At 40.7% G+C, this 14,339-nt stretch overlaps 1 protein-coding gene across 1 annotated transcript in view; it reads left to right on the top strand.

Annotated features, from left to right (window-relative positions):
* Positions 1 to 14,339, top strand: part of Dgkk (diacylglycerol kinase kappa) — a 124,762-nt gene that overhangs the window by 86,708 nt on the left and 23,715 nt on the right. The gene's annotated exons all lie outside the window — the stretch shown is intronic.

Below are 14,339 nucleotides of genomic sequence, written 5' to 3' on the forward strand. Positions count from 1 at the left end.
GGGCAATGGCAATATCTTGTTCTGCTTTGGAGACTGCTGGTGCTCCCTGACCAATAACTCATAGGGAGGTATCTTATGCCTTGCAATGAGATTTTTTAACTAATGAGCCATGGGAAAGACATCGTTCATCCATGTAGGGTAATTCCATTCTAACTGTTTCTTTTGAAAACTGTAGTTTTAAATTACCTTATTAACAAATGGGTTTCCATAGTTTGTCATACATCCCTAGTTTTCTTTAACCTACTCACTACCCCTTTCTTTGCCCCATATTTCACCCCCATTCCCTTTAAGTCCTTTAGCCTCTATATTCCCCATATTTAACCATTTTCATATTTATTTTTATATCTTTTATTTTTCATTTAATTATAAATTTTGAAAGTTTTTCTTCTTGATTTCACTCTTATTTTTTAATATTTATTTTACATCCCAACCAAAGTTTCCCCTCCCTTTTCTCCTCCCAGTCCCTCTTACCACCTCCCCTCTGCCCTTACCCCATCCACTCCTCCTCCATTTATGTTCAGAGCAGGGCAGGCCTCCCATGGATGTCAACCAAGCATGGCATATCAAGTTGTGGCAGGACTAAATACCTCTCCTGTATTAAGGTTGGACAAGGCAACTCAGTATGAGGAATAGGTTCCCAAAAGGCAGCAAAAGAGTCAGAGACAGCTCCTACTTCCATTGTTAGGAGTCCCCCGAGAAGGCCAAGCTACATAACTGTCACATGTGCAAAGTGCCTAGGTCAGTCCTATGCAGGCTCCTTGGTTGTTGGTTCAGTCTCTGTGAGCTCATGTGAGCAGATTGATTCTGTGGGTTTTCTTGTGATGTCCTTGACCCCTCTGTCTCCTACAATCCTTCCTCCCTCTCTTCAGCATAATTCCCTGCGCTCTGCCTAATGTTTGGCTGTGGGTCTCTGCATCTGTTTCCATCAATTGCTGGATGAAGGCTCTCTGATGATAACTGGGCTAGGCACTGAACTATGAGTTTAGCAGAATATCATTAGGCATTATTACTGGGACATTTGTTCTTCAGTCATGTTTGGTTCTAACCTAGCTCTCAGGGTCATCCAGCCTCTGGGTTCTGATGCTCCAGGCAGTGTCAGGGGTGGGTTCACTCTTGAGGCGTAGGTCTCAGGCTAGACCAATTATTGGTTGGCCACTCCCACAATCTTTTTACCCCAGCATATATGCCATAGGCAGGAAAGACTGTTTCTTTCCTGTCAAAGGTTATGTGGCTGAGGTTTTGTGGCTAGGTTAGTGTCCCAATTCCTGCACTGGTAGTCTTTCTGGGTCAAAGGAGATGGCCAGTTCCAGCTATGTACCCCTTATTGCTAGGAGTCTTAGCTGGGGTCATCCTTGTAGATTCCTGGGAGTTTCCCTTGCACCAGGTTTCTACTGGACCCTGAAATGCACCCCCATTTCTAGTCATCTCTTTAAGTACTCTTTCCACTCTCCCACCCCACCTGATCTCTCATGTTCCTGTACCCACCATCCCCCAGTTCATGATATCTTTTCTATTTCCCCTTCCCAGGAAGATCCATGTGTCCCCCATTGGGCCCTCCTTGTTAACTGGCCTCTCAGAGTCTGTGGATTTTTAGGTGGCATGGTTATCCCTTAATATATAGTAATATATGAGTGAGTAAGTTTGTCTTTCTGGGTCTGGGTTACTTCACATAGGATTATTGTTCTTCTAGTTCCCTCTATTTGCCTGCAAATTTCATGATGTCATGGTTTTTAACAGCTGAATAATACTCCATAGTGTAAATGTACCACATTTTCTTTATCTGTTCTTCAGTTGAGGGACATCTAGGTTGTTTAAAAGTTCTGGCTATTATGCATAACACTGCTATGAATATAGTTGAGCAAGTGTCCTTGCGGTATGATTGAGCATTCTTTTAGTATATGCCCAAGAGTGGTATAGATGGGGTTTGAGGTAGCTGAATTCCCATTTTTCTGAGAAATTGCCATATTGTTCTCCAGAGTGGCTGTATAAGGTTTGACTCCCACCAGCAATGGAGGAGTGTTCCCCTTGCTCCACATCCTCTCCATCATGAGCTATCACTTCTGTTTTTGATCTTAGTCATTCTGACAGGTGTAAGATAGTATCTCAGAGTCGTTTTGATTTGCATTTCATTGATGGCTGAGGATGTTGAACATCTATCTCTTTAAGTGTTTCTTGGCCATTTGAGATTCTTCTGTTGAGAATTCTCTGTTTAGATCTGTACCCCATTTTTAATTGGATTATTTGGTTTGTTGATATCTAGTTTCTTGAGTTCTTTATATATTTTGGAAATCAGCCCTCTGTTGGATGTAGGGTTGGTGAAGATCTTTCCATTCTGTAGGCTGCCATTTGTTCTGTGGACCATGTCCTTTATCTTACAGAAACTTTTCAGTTTCATGAGGTCACATTTATTAATTGTTGATCTTAGTGCCTATGCTATTGGTGTCTGGCCCTGGACTTTTTTGGGTTGGGAGACTTTTGATGACTAGTTCTATTTTCTTAGGGGTTATAGGTCTATTTAAATTGTTTGTCTGATTTTTATTTAATATTGGTAAGTGGTATCTATCAAGTAATTTATCCATTTCTTCTAAATTTTTTCCAATTTTGTGGAGTATATGTTTCTGAAGCATGATGCAATGATTTTTTGGATTTGCTCAGTGTCTGTTGTTATGTCCCCCTTTTTGTTTATTTTGTTAATTTGGATATTCTCTCTCTGCCTTTTAGTTAGTTTGGATAAAGGTTTGTCTATCTTGTTTATTTTCTCAAAGAACTAACTCTTTGATTCATTGATTCTTTTCTTTGTTTCTATTTTGTTGATTTCAGCTCTCAGATTATTTCCTGTCATCTACTCCTTTTGGCTGTGATTTATTCTTTTTGTTCTAGAGCTTTCAGGTGTGCTGTTAAGTCGATAATATGAGATTTCTCCAAATTATTTATGCAGGCACTTAGTGCTATGAACTTTCCTCTTAGCACCACTTTCATTGTGTCCCTAAGTCGGGTATGCTGTGCATTGGTTTTTATTGAATTATAGGAAGTATTCAATTTCTTTATTTCTTCCTCAATTCAGTGGTAATTCAGTAGAGAGTTGTTTGGTTTGCATGAGTTTGCAGGCTTTCTGTAGTTTGTGTTGTTGAAATCCAGCTTTAATCCATGGTGTCTGACAGGGTGCTGGAGGTTATTTCAATTTTCTTGTATCTGTGGAGACTTGCTTTGTGACTTAGTGTATATATATAGTCAATTTTGGAGAAGGTTCAATGAGGTGTTGAGAAGAAGGCATATTATTTTGTCTTTGGGTAAAATGTTCTGTAGATATCTGTTAATTCCATTTGAGTCATAACATCTGTTAGCTCCAGTATTTCTTTGTTCAGTTTTTATCTGAATGATCTCTCCATTGGTGAGAGTGGGGTGTTGAAGTCTTCCACTATCAGTGTGTGAGGGTCACTGTGTCATTTAAGCTTTAGTAGTATTTCCTTTACAAAAGTGGGTACCCATTTCTTTGGGGCATAGATGTTGAGAATTGAGGTGCCATCTTGGTGGATTTTTCCTTTGATGTGTATGAAGTGTCCTTCTCCATCTCATTTGATTAATTTTGGTTTGATGACTATTTTGTTACATATTAGAATAGCTACACCAGCTTGCTTCTTGGAGCTATTTGCTTGGAAAAATCTTTTTCCAAACCTTTACTCTGAGGTAATGTCTATCTTTGATATTGAGGTGTGTTTCTTGTATGCAGCAGGATAGATCTTTTTTTTTTTCACGTCCATTTTGTGAGTCCATGTCATTTTATTGAGGAGTTGAATCCATTGATATTGAGAGAGCAATGACCAATGATTGTTAATTCCTGTTATTTTCTTATAGTTGTTGTTGATGTGTGTGTGTGTGTGTGTGTGTGTGTGTGTGTGTGTGTGTGTGTGTGTTCTTTGGGTTATGCTGTGTTTTGTGGATGTAGTTAACCTCCTTGGGTTGGAGTTTTCCTTCTAGTACCTTATGTAGGGCTGGATTTGTGGAGAGATAATATTTAATTTGACTTTGTCCTGAAATATCTTTCTTTATCTATGGTGATTGAAAGTTTTCCTGGGTATAGTAGTCTGGGTTGGCATCTACAGTCTCTTAAGAGCCTGCAGGAAATCTGTTCAGGCCTTTTTGGCCTCTAGAGTCTCCATTGAGAAGTCAGATGTAATTCTTATAGATCTGCCTTTATATGTTATTTGGCCTTTTTCTATCACAGCTTTTAATATTCTTTCTTTGTTCTGTGTGTTTGGTATTTTGATTATTATGTACTGAGAAGTCTTTCCTTTCTGGTTCAATCTATTTGGTGGCCTGTAAACTTCTTGTACCTTTATAGGCGTGTCCTTCTTTAGGTTAGGAAAATTTTCTTCTATGATATTGTTCAATATATTTTCGGGGACTTTGAGCTGGGAACCTTCTCCTTCTTCTGTTCCTATTATTCTTATGTTTGATGTTTTCATAGTGTCCCAGATTTCCTAGATGTTTTGTGTTAGGAATATTTTAGATTTAACAGTTTCTTTGACCGATGTATCAATTTCTTCTATTGTGTCTTCAATGCCTGAGATTCTCTTTTCCATCTCTTGTATTCTGTTGGCAATGCTTGCATCTGTGGTTCCTGTTCACTTACCTAGATTTTTCATCTCCAGAATTCCAGTTTGTGTTTTCTTTATTGCTTCTATTTCCATTTTCAGGTCCTGAAAGTATCATTCATTTCTGTCAATGGTTTGTTGTATTCTTGGTTTTCTTGACATTGTTTAAGAGATTTATTGATTTCCTCCAATTTTTTATTGTCTTTTCTTCTATTTCTTTAAGTGGCATTTTAAGCTCTTCTTTAAGGACCTCTACAATCATCATAAAATTTGTTTTAAGATATTTTTCTTGTGCTTTTGGCTGTGTTGGAATTTTCAGGGTTTGCTGTAGTGGGATGGCTTGCTCTAGTGGCGACATACTGCTCTAGCTGTTGTTGTGTTCTTACACTTGCATTTAGGCATCTGGGTTTGGAATGATTATAGGTCCAGGTGCCAAATTCTGAATGTGACTTTGTTGGATGGATGTTTTATTCCTTAGTTTCTGTTTCCTCTCTAGTCTTCTGTATCCCATGGCCTGTGGTTAGGTAGAGGTTCTCTACCTGTGTTGGGAGCTGGAATTCTGATGGCCTGGGTTGCCTCTGGTCTGGCAGGGGTTTGCTGCCCAAGTTTGAGGCTGAAGTTCTGGCTGTGTATATACATGGCCTCCTATCTGGATGGGGATCCTCTGGGGTTCAGATGCTGGCCTGGCTTCTGGTGGAGTAGGAAGCTTCTGCCTGGTTTTCATGGAGTTGATCTGGTTTCTGAGGTTCAGGATGCTGGTTTGGCCTCTGGGGATCCAGATTCTGGCCTGGTCTCTGATGGGGTAGAATGTTTCTGCCAGAGCTATGAGCTAGGATATGGTGGTGAGGAGATGAGGGGCCAGTTGGAACTATGCTGTGAGAGCATGATCAGGGTTAGGGGCGGGCAGTATTAATTAGGGTTAAGGATTCTGGTCTTGTCTCTGGGGGGTGGGGAGGCTCCCACCATAGGTGTAGGCCAGGACACATTGACAAGGAAAGGAGGGGTAGTTGGGGTTATGTTGGGAAGGCACGGGTGGGTAAATGAGGAGGTGGCTTACCTGGTTTTCAGGGAGCTGGCCTGGCCTCTGATGGGGTGGAAAGCTTCAGTCAGAGGTGTAGACCTGGATATGGTGATGAGGAGAGGGAGGTGAAGGGGACTCCTGCACAGCGGGGGCTTCCTTCCAGACCCTGGATCAGGCACAAACCACACCCAAACACCTCTTTTCACAGAGAGATCCTTCATTAAGCTGGGAAGAAAAGTTAGTAGCTGCTTTCTGACTGAGGCAGAAAACAACAGCAAATGACCTTGCAGGTGTCATTCTTAAGAAGAGAAAAAGGAGTTGGGCGTTGGTGGCGCATGCCTTTAATCCCAGCACTTGGGAGGTAGAGCCAGGTGGATCTCTGTGAGTTCGAGGCCAGTCTGGGCTACAGAGCGAGATCCAGGAAAGGCACCAAAACTACACAGAGAAACCCTGTCTTGAAAAACCAAAAAAGAGAGAGAGGGAGAGAGAGAGAGAGAGAGAGAGAGAGAGAGAGAGAGAGAGAGAGAGAGAGAGAGAAGAGAAAAAGGAGAAGTCTGTGTTAGAATGGTAGAATGGGCTAGAATGCTGTGGTAAAAAAGAAGGGAGAAGGGAGAAGGGGACAAGAGAAAGGGGGAAGGGACGAAGGACTGACTGCCTCTTCATAGAGAGGATACAGACATGGCACATAGGCAAATAGTGGTTTATAAAGGTAAAGGGAGAAACCCCCTGTTAGGATGAGGTGTTTAATTTTAATTGGTTATGTTAATTAGATGAGCCACAGGGAGCTTCTGATAGCTGGACCTTGGTAGTCAGCCTTAGGAGGAGGAAATGGTTTTTAGCAAGGCAGAGGTTATGGGGGAGAAGGGCAAGGCCTACCAGAGCCACATGTTCAAGTGTCCCTTAAGGAAGGGAAGTTGGGGTTACATTGGGCAGGCATGGGCAGGGTGGGGAGTTTTATGTAGGGTTCAGGGTTCTGGCTAGGCCTCTGGGAAATAGAAAGCTTCCACCAGAGGTGTGGGCCAGAATAAGTTGGAAAGGAGAGGAAGTACACTTGGGATTATGGTGGGGGGTATACAGGTGGTGGTAGGGGTGGTGGGTGATCTGGTTTTCAGGAAGCTAGCCTTGCCTCTGATAGGATAGAAGGCTTCCAGCAGAGATGTGGGCCAGGATATGTTGAAAGGCAGTTGGAGTTATTCTGGGCAAGCTCAGGCAGGGTGGGGAGCAGGCTTACCTGGGGTTCAGGAAGCTGGTCTGGTCTCTGGTGGAAGAGATGGCTTCTGTTAGAGGTGTGCACAGGACGTGTTGACAAAGATAGGAGTTGGGGTTACATTAGGCAGGCACTGGTGGGGTGGGGATGGGGCAGTCTTACCTGAGGAGTGGCTGTGATTTCATTTTTGACTCAATTATCATTCAGTATTCTGTTATTTAGTCTCCATTACTTTGAGTTCTTTCTGTAGTTCTTTTGTTGTTGTTGATATACAGCTTTCTTCAGCTGTGGTAAGATAGAATACAGGATATATCATTTTCCCTATATTTTTGAGGCTTTGTGTCCTGATATGTGATCTGTTTTAGCATATAAGTCCTATGGACTACTAGAAGAGTGTGTATTCTTTAGTGTTTGAGCATAATCTTCTGTAGATATCCCATTTGATTTATGATGTCAGTTAGCTCCAGTGTTTTCTCTATTTAGTTTTGTTCAGATGATCTGCTGTTGGTGAGGCTGAGGTATTGCAGTCACCCACTATCACCATGTTATAGTTAATCTGTTGAGGTTTTACATGAAATTTGGTGTACCTGTGTTTGGTGTGTATGTTTAGAACTGTGATATCTTATTGGTTTATTTTTCCTTTGATGAGTGACCCTCATCTCTTTTGACTACTTTGGGTTTGAAATCTATTTTTTCAGATATTAGAATGGCTAGGCCTATTTGTTTCCTAGTTCAATTTGCTTGAAATAATTTTTTCCACCCTTTTACCCTAAGGTGGTATCTGTTGTTGATGGTAAGGTATGTTTCTTAACATGAATAAAAAGATGGATACTATTTTCTAATCCAATCAGTTAATCTGCTGTCTTTTTACTGGGTAATTGAGACAATTAATATGCAGAGTATTATTGAAATATATATATTTCTACCTTTTGTTGATTTTGTGACATTTTCTTAGACTTCATTTGATCCTGGCATTGTTTATTCCCTATGACCTCTTAAGTATGTTTATTCTTTTCTTTAGACTAAATTATTCCTTACAATATCCTCTGTTGAGCTGGCTTGGTTATTGGAAATTTCTTTAGTCTGTTTTTATCATGGAAGCTTTTCATTTCTCCCTCAATTTTAATAGATCATTTTGTTGGTTATAGTAGTGAGAGTTGACGGTTTTGATCTTTCAGAATTTGGAATACATGTTTTCAGACCCTTCTGGCTTTAAATGTCAAATAATCAGGTGCTATTCTGATGACCCTGCCTTTATGAGTGACTTGACCTTTCTCTCTTGCAGGTGCCCTTTCAATAGCCTTATTCTGTTTTTAATGTTTTAGCTATAAAATGTCATGGCAAGTTTCTTTTCTGTCCTGTCTATTTGTACCTGCATATGCATCTTTTGAATTCTGGAAATTTTTCTTCTATAATTTTATGAAAATATATTTTATGTGTTAGTATGGTATTCTCATTCTTTAATTCATAATCTGAAGTTTAGGTGTTGAGAAAGTGATATGAAAGGGACAGAAAGAATAAGAGGAAGGAAAGTTTGGTGAGGAGTGTTGTTCTATTTTTAAACTGTTGCTGCCTTTTAAGCCATGACTGTCCTAATCAGCAACTGCAACTCCAGCTGCCAGGCACCAACTCTTTCAAAGCTACAAAGGGAACTTACTTAATCTCTGTCCCTCCAAAGAACTCAAGATTCAAAGGTTGAGGTGGAATGCTGCTCCTCAGAGAGGCCGAATAGCAAGTCGCTCACCTCCTCTCCCTGCTAGAATCTCCTCCAAAGCCCTCACCCTTCTCCTCACCCCCACTTAAAAATCCTTCTCCACATGGCTCCTCCTCTCCTGTCAGCTAGTTGCTGACTCAGCCTCATGACTGCAGGTGAATTTTATTTAATCAAACAAATGTAACACATCTTTGTATCATTAAACAAATGTTCTAGAGCATAAACAAAAGTAACACACCTTAAAATAATATTCAACAACAGGGGAGAATCTATATGAATCTAATTAGAGTTACATACATAGGGGATAATACTTCTCCCAGAAGCCATAGGCTGCTAAAATAAAAAGCCTTTTGTCAGGTGTGAGTCTGAGATAATTCCTCTCTAGTTATTGTTCATGGTTATCCCAGAGAAAACCCCACATCCAAAAAAAAAGTAAAGGGTATCGCTATTGACAGTCGATAGCTTCTGCAGGAGGATGATTCATGTTTCTTTAATATTGTCGTCCTTGGTAGGTGACCATGTTCCAGTGGATAAACCTACATCTGTTACATATACTCAGCAGTACATGTTATATAGATTCAGAGGTCATGACATTTAAAAGTGGAGGGAGTAGATCTGGGGGGAAGTTAGAGCAAGGAGTGGGGGCAAGATGAATATGCTCAAAATACATTTTATGAAATTCTCAAGTAATTATACTTATAAAATTAATAAGCCAAATGAAAACTAAGTGGAAATCTCATATGATTTCTATGATAAAAACAGATTAAAGAATCTTTCTTCCCCTTCCCTATCAATATTCCCTTTCTCCTTTTTTGGATTCCACAAGTATTCCACATCAAACACACAAATCTTAGGATTTTATGTTAAGATCCAAATATAAAATGTTTGATTCTTTGCGTCTTTGTTACCTCACTCAATGTATTTCCTTTCTTGCTAAATAAAATTCCAGTGTGCCTAACGTACCGAATTTTCATTATCCATTCATCAATTGGACACCTAGGTTAATTCCATTTCTTAGCTGTTGTGATTTGAATGAGAAATGTTCTCCCATAGAGTCATGCATTTAAACACGTGGTCCCAGCTGGTGTTTCTGAGGATGTTAAGGAACATTTAGAAGGACCAGCATTGCTGGATGAAGTACGTCACTGCGGGCAGGCTTTGAGGGTTTATAGTATTGCCCTATTCCATGCTCACCTTCTCTGCTGCTTGTGCATGACTGCGATGTGTTCTTTCAGCTTCCTGCTCCTGCTATCATGGTTCCCCTACTGTTATGGACACCTAGCTCTCTCAAACTTTAATCCAAGATGAACTCTTAATTGTTGCGTTCAGTCGTGGTATTTTATCACAGTAACAGAAAAGTAACTAGATGTGCAAGTGTCTCTGTAGTAGAAAATAGAGTCCTTAGGGTATACACCCAGAAGTTGTATAACTAGGTCATTTTGTTCATCTATTTTTAGTTCTTTGAGGAACTGCCACACTGATTTCCATAGTAGCTGTACCAACTGGCACTCCCATTAACAGTGCATTGGGCTTTCCAATTCCCTACATTTTAAAAGCATTTGTTGTCTTTTGTTTTAATATGACTTAGGTAAAATGAAGTCACAAAATAGTTTTACTTTGCATTTCCCTGATGGCTAATGGTGGCAAACACTTAAACCCTTTTTCCTTAGCCATTTGCATTTCCTTTTCTGAGAAAACTTTCTTCATGTCCATAGCCCACTTTTTAATTGTATTGTTTTCTTTTTTTTGGTTTTTCGAGACAGGGTTTCCCTGTGTAGCTTTGCGCCTTTCCTGGAACTCACTTGGTAGCCCAGGCTGGCCTCGAACTCACAGAGATTCGCCTGCCTCTGCCTCCAGAGTGCTGGGATTAAAGGCGTGCGCCACCACCGCCCGGCATGTTGTTTTCTTGGTATCTAGGCTTTTAAAAAAGATTCTATATTCTAGACATTTATACCGCTGTCAGATGTATAGCTGGCAAAGATCTTTTTTCCATTCTATAGACTGCCTCTTCATTTGGTAACAGTCTTCTTTGCCGTACAGAAACTCTTTAGATTCATCAAGTCACACTTATTGATTGTTGGTCCTATTTCCTGAGTTACTGGGAGTACTATTCAGAAAGTCCTTTCCTGAACTTATATCCTTAAGTGTAGCCCTACTCTTTTCTCTAGAAGTTTCAGAGTTTTGGGTCTAACATCGATATTTTGATCCATTTGCAACTGATTTTTGTACAGCCTGAGAGAGAAGGATCAAGTTTCATTCTTCTACATCTCTATATCCAGTTTTCCCAACATGGTTTATTGAAGAGGCTGTCTTTTCTTCCATGTGTATGTTTGATAGCTTTATATCAAAAATCAAGTGACTGAGCCAAACATGTTGGCATGCACCTTTAATTCCAGCACACAGGAGGCAGAGGCAGGTGGATATTTGTGGGCTAGAGGCCAACCTGGTCTACAGATTGAGTTCCAGGACAGCCAGGGCTGTTACACAGAGAAACCCTGTCTCGAAAAACAAACTAACAAAAAAAAGTCCTGGAGAAAACAAGGACATAAAGAACATATCTTCACATGACAAAAGCAGTATAAAGGAATCCCATAGCCAACATCATTCTAGCTGAAGAAAAACTCGAAGCATTTCTACTAAAATCAGGGAAGACACAAGGTTGTCCATTCTCCCCTCGCTATGAACATAATACTGAAGTGTTAGCTAGAGCAATAATACAAGTGAAAGCCATAAAGGATCAAAGTCTCCCTACTTGCAGATGATACGATTCTATACATGGGTTAACTTGGAAAGTCAGCAGTTACCCTTACAAGCCTACCTTTGTGACTTGGCATTTCTCATTTTCAGCTTTCAATATACTTTTTTTTTGTTCTGTTCATTTAGTGTTTCAACTATAGAAATGTTTCTTTTCTGGTCCTGTTTGGTGCTTTGTGTATGTCTTATACCATAATGAGTGTCTGTCCTTCTCAATTTGGAAAATTTTCTTCTGTGATCTTATTAAAATTATTTTCATGCTTTTTGTATGAAATTCTTTTCCTTCTTTCATGATAAGAAAACATAGGTTTTGCCTTTTCATGGTGTTCCAGAATTCATACATTGTTTTAAATGTATCATTGACTTGGAGTGAATGATCCAATTCCTATAAGCCAGTGGTCCTCACCCTTGCTGATGCTGCAGCCCTTTAGTCCAGTTCCTCATGCTGTGGTGACCCCAACCATACATTTATTTCATTGCTACTTCATAACTGTAATGTTGCCACTGTTGTGAGTCATAATGTAAACAACTGTGTTTCCCTATGGTCTTAGGCAACCTCCGTGAAAGATCATTTGACCCCTAAAGGGATTGTGACCCACAGGTTGAAATTGAATGCTCTATTCTGTCTTCATACATGTCTATCTTCTATATGATTCATCCTATTTATCTACTGTGTTTTTCATTTCCACCATTACTTTCGTTTGAGTTTTCTTAGGCATGTCTCTTTATTAAAGTCTATCTTCATATCCTGTATTGACTGCTTTGTTTTACTCAGCTGTCTGTGGTCCCTTTGAAAGTATTGGAGTCCTCTTTGAGATATTTTTACATATATATAATTGTTATTTTGAATTCTGTACCTGGAATTTTGTCTAAGTCATTTTCACTAGGGGTCATTAGTATGGATGGTGGGATTGGTAATTTTTGGAGCAGATAATCTGTCTGGGGTTCTCATGTTACTTGGATTTTTGCACAAAGATCAGCCTTGTAGGGGTTACATTGTTGGTAAGATTTGTTGTTGTTGTTGTTTTACTTCTGGTTGCCTCTCTTCTTCCAGTGGGTATGTTTGTAATACTAGACTGTAGCAATTGTACTGGTTAAACTAGTGTTCCAGGCACCAGGCTCTAGCTCCAGTCTGAGGGTTGACTACTGTCTGAAGCAGCAGTCACTATCCAGTAGATAAAGCACTCTGATAATAGACAGTGACTACAAAACAGACACTTATTAAGTACTGATTACTTTAGGGCCTAAAGGAATCCCGATGCTACTGTGTATGCTGATAAGTGAGTGTGAGCAGGGTGGAGAAGGGAAGGAGGAGAGGTAGACACTTACTCTGAGTCTAGTGCTGCGTGTTATGTTGTTACACTGGAAGTAGAGGAAGGGGTATTCACAGGAGTGGGAATACTTGAGGCAAAGAAAAGTGATGTGACTATGTGGGAGTTTTGATTAATAGTAGCCTACAAAGAGGAGGTAAAGACGAGTATCCCAGTGCCATAAACCGTGTCAGCCTCTGGGCTTTAGGAGACGTAATACTAAGGAGTGGATATGGGGAAAGAGGAAGAAAGAAAGGAAAGAGAGTGCAAAGCAGCAAAAGGTGTGAACAGTAGGGGACAGTGTTGGCCTGCTAGAATGCCCTGCTTTACATTTTAATAAGAAAGAGCTGTATGGGAGGGAGGAGAGTTGGATGGAGTTCTTTTTGTCAGAGTCCCTGCTTTTTCTCCCTGGTCCTGGTCCTGGTCCTGGTCAGAGGCTGTGCTGATTTTTACCAGTCCAATTCTTCCCTTGTGGGCTCCCGGATCCTCTTGTATGGAGAGTTTTCTTACCTCTGTTCTGTGGGCTGTGGGTAGCTGAGGCAAACTCCATCTAGCCACACTGGCTGCATTCACACTTCCAAAGTCCGAAGCAGCTGGTGGCTGTGTGGTGCCTACAGCACTGTTTACAGCTTTGCTTAGCTCCCTCATCCTCACCTTTTCCCACTGGGGCACTGATGGGGACCCTGGCAGCAGTCACTGGGAAGGCCCTTTTGTGAAATGCCTACCAAGACCACTTTTGTGGCTCTCCTGGTAGAGTTCGTTTAGCCTATTTTACATGGAGGAAAATGTCCACATGGGGGTGGTGGCTGCCTTGGTTGTTATTGCAGGAATAAGCCCAGGTCACTGGTGGAAATATTCTGTGGATCCAATGGTACCTGAGGTTTGTTGGGGGTGTTAATCAAGTAGACTCTAGGACTGGAGAAGAGGCTGACTGATGGGTGATAACGTATTTAGATTCCTTTGAATTCCTTAATGTGATAAGCCTCACATGCTCCGGCATGGCTTCTCATCTATCAGCTTACCCAGAAGCCCTGCTTACTGTTTTCGTTTCCAGCATGCTTTCAGTTTGTCTTTTCTTCAGTAATTGTATGTCTTTATTGAACTCTATTTCCATATCTTATATTGACTTCTTTGTTTTATTTATCTCTCTTGTTCTCTTAGAGAATATCCTTGTTTTCTTTGAGTTGTTTGGACATACTTATAATCATTCTTTCAAATTCTTTCTCTGGAAATTCTCCTAAGTCATTTTCATTTGGGTCCATTAGTGTGGGATTAGTCATTTTTTGTGGAGATACGTTTTCTTGGATTGTCATATTATTTTTTTTCTTTCTGCACTAAAACTTGAGCATCTGAAGTTAGTCCATTGAGTCAGAAGTTTCGGCTGGGGCCTGATACTCCAGAGAGTTCTTACATTTCAGCCCCAGGAGCTAGGGGATCCACAGGAGTGTGGCCAGGGCTCTCTGGGGACTCAGGAGCTAATGGATGATAGAAGTTTGTTCTGGGGACTCAGAGTCCTAGGTCCTGTCAGACCAGAGGTTAGGGGAATGATAGAACTTTGAGCCAAATGCTCAGGGCCCAGAGACTGATGCCATACAGCAGAAGGTTGGACCTGATGTCTACTGTCTTACAACACAAGCAACACACTCCCTCTAAAATATTTGGGTCATTTGTTCTCCTCAGCACTCTTGGGAGCAAAGATTCTTGGCCTATCCACTACACTCTCATCTGAGAAGCACCA

Source organism: Onychomys torridus, chromosome X (assembly GCF_903995425.1).
Source record: "Onychomys torridus chromosome X, mOncTor1.1, whole genome shotgun sequence".
In the NCBI taxonomy this organism is placed as follows: Eukaryota; Metazoa; Chordata; class Mammalia; order Rodentia; family Cricetidae; genus Onychomys; species Onychomys torridus.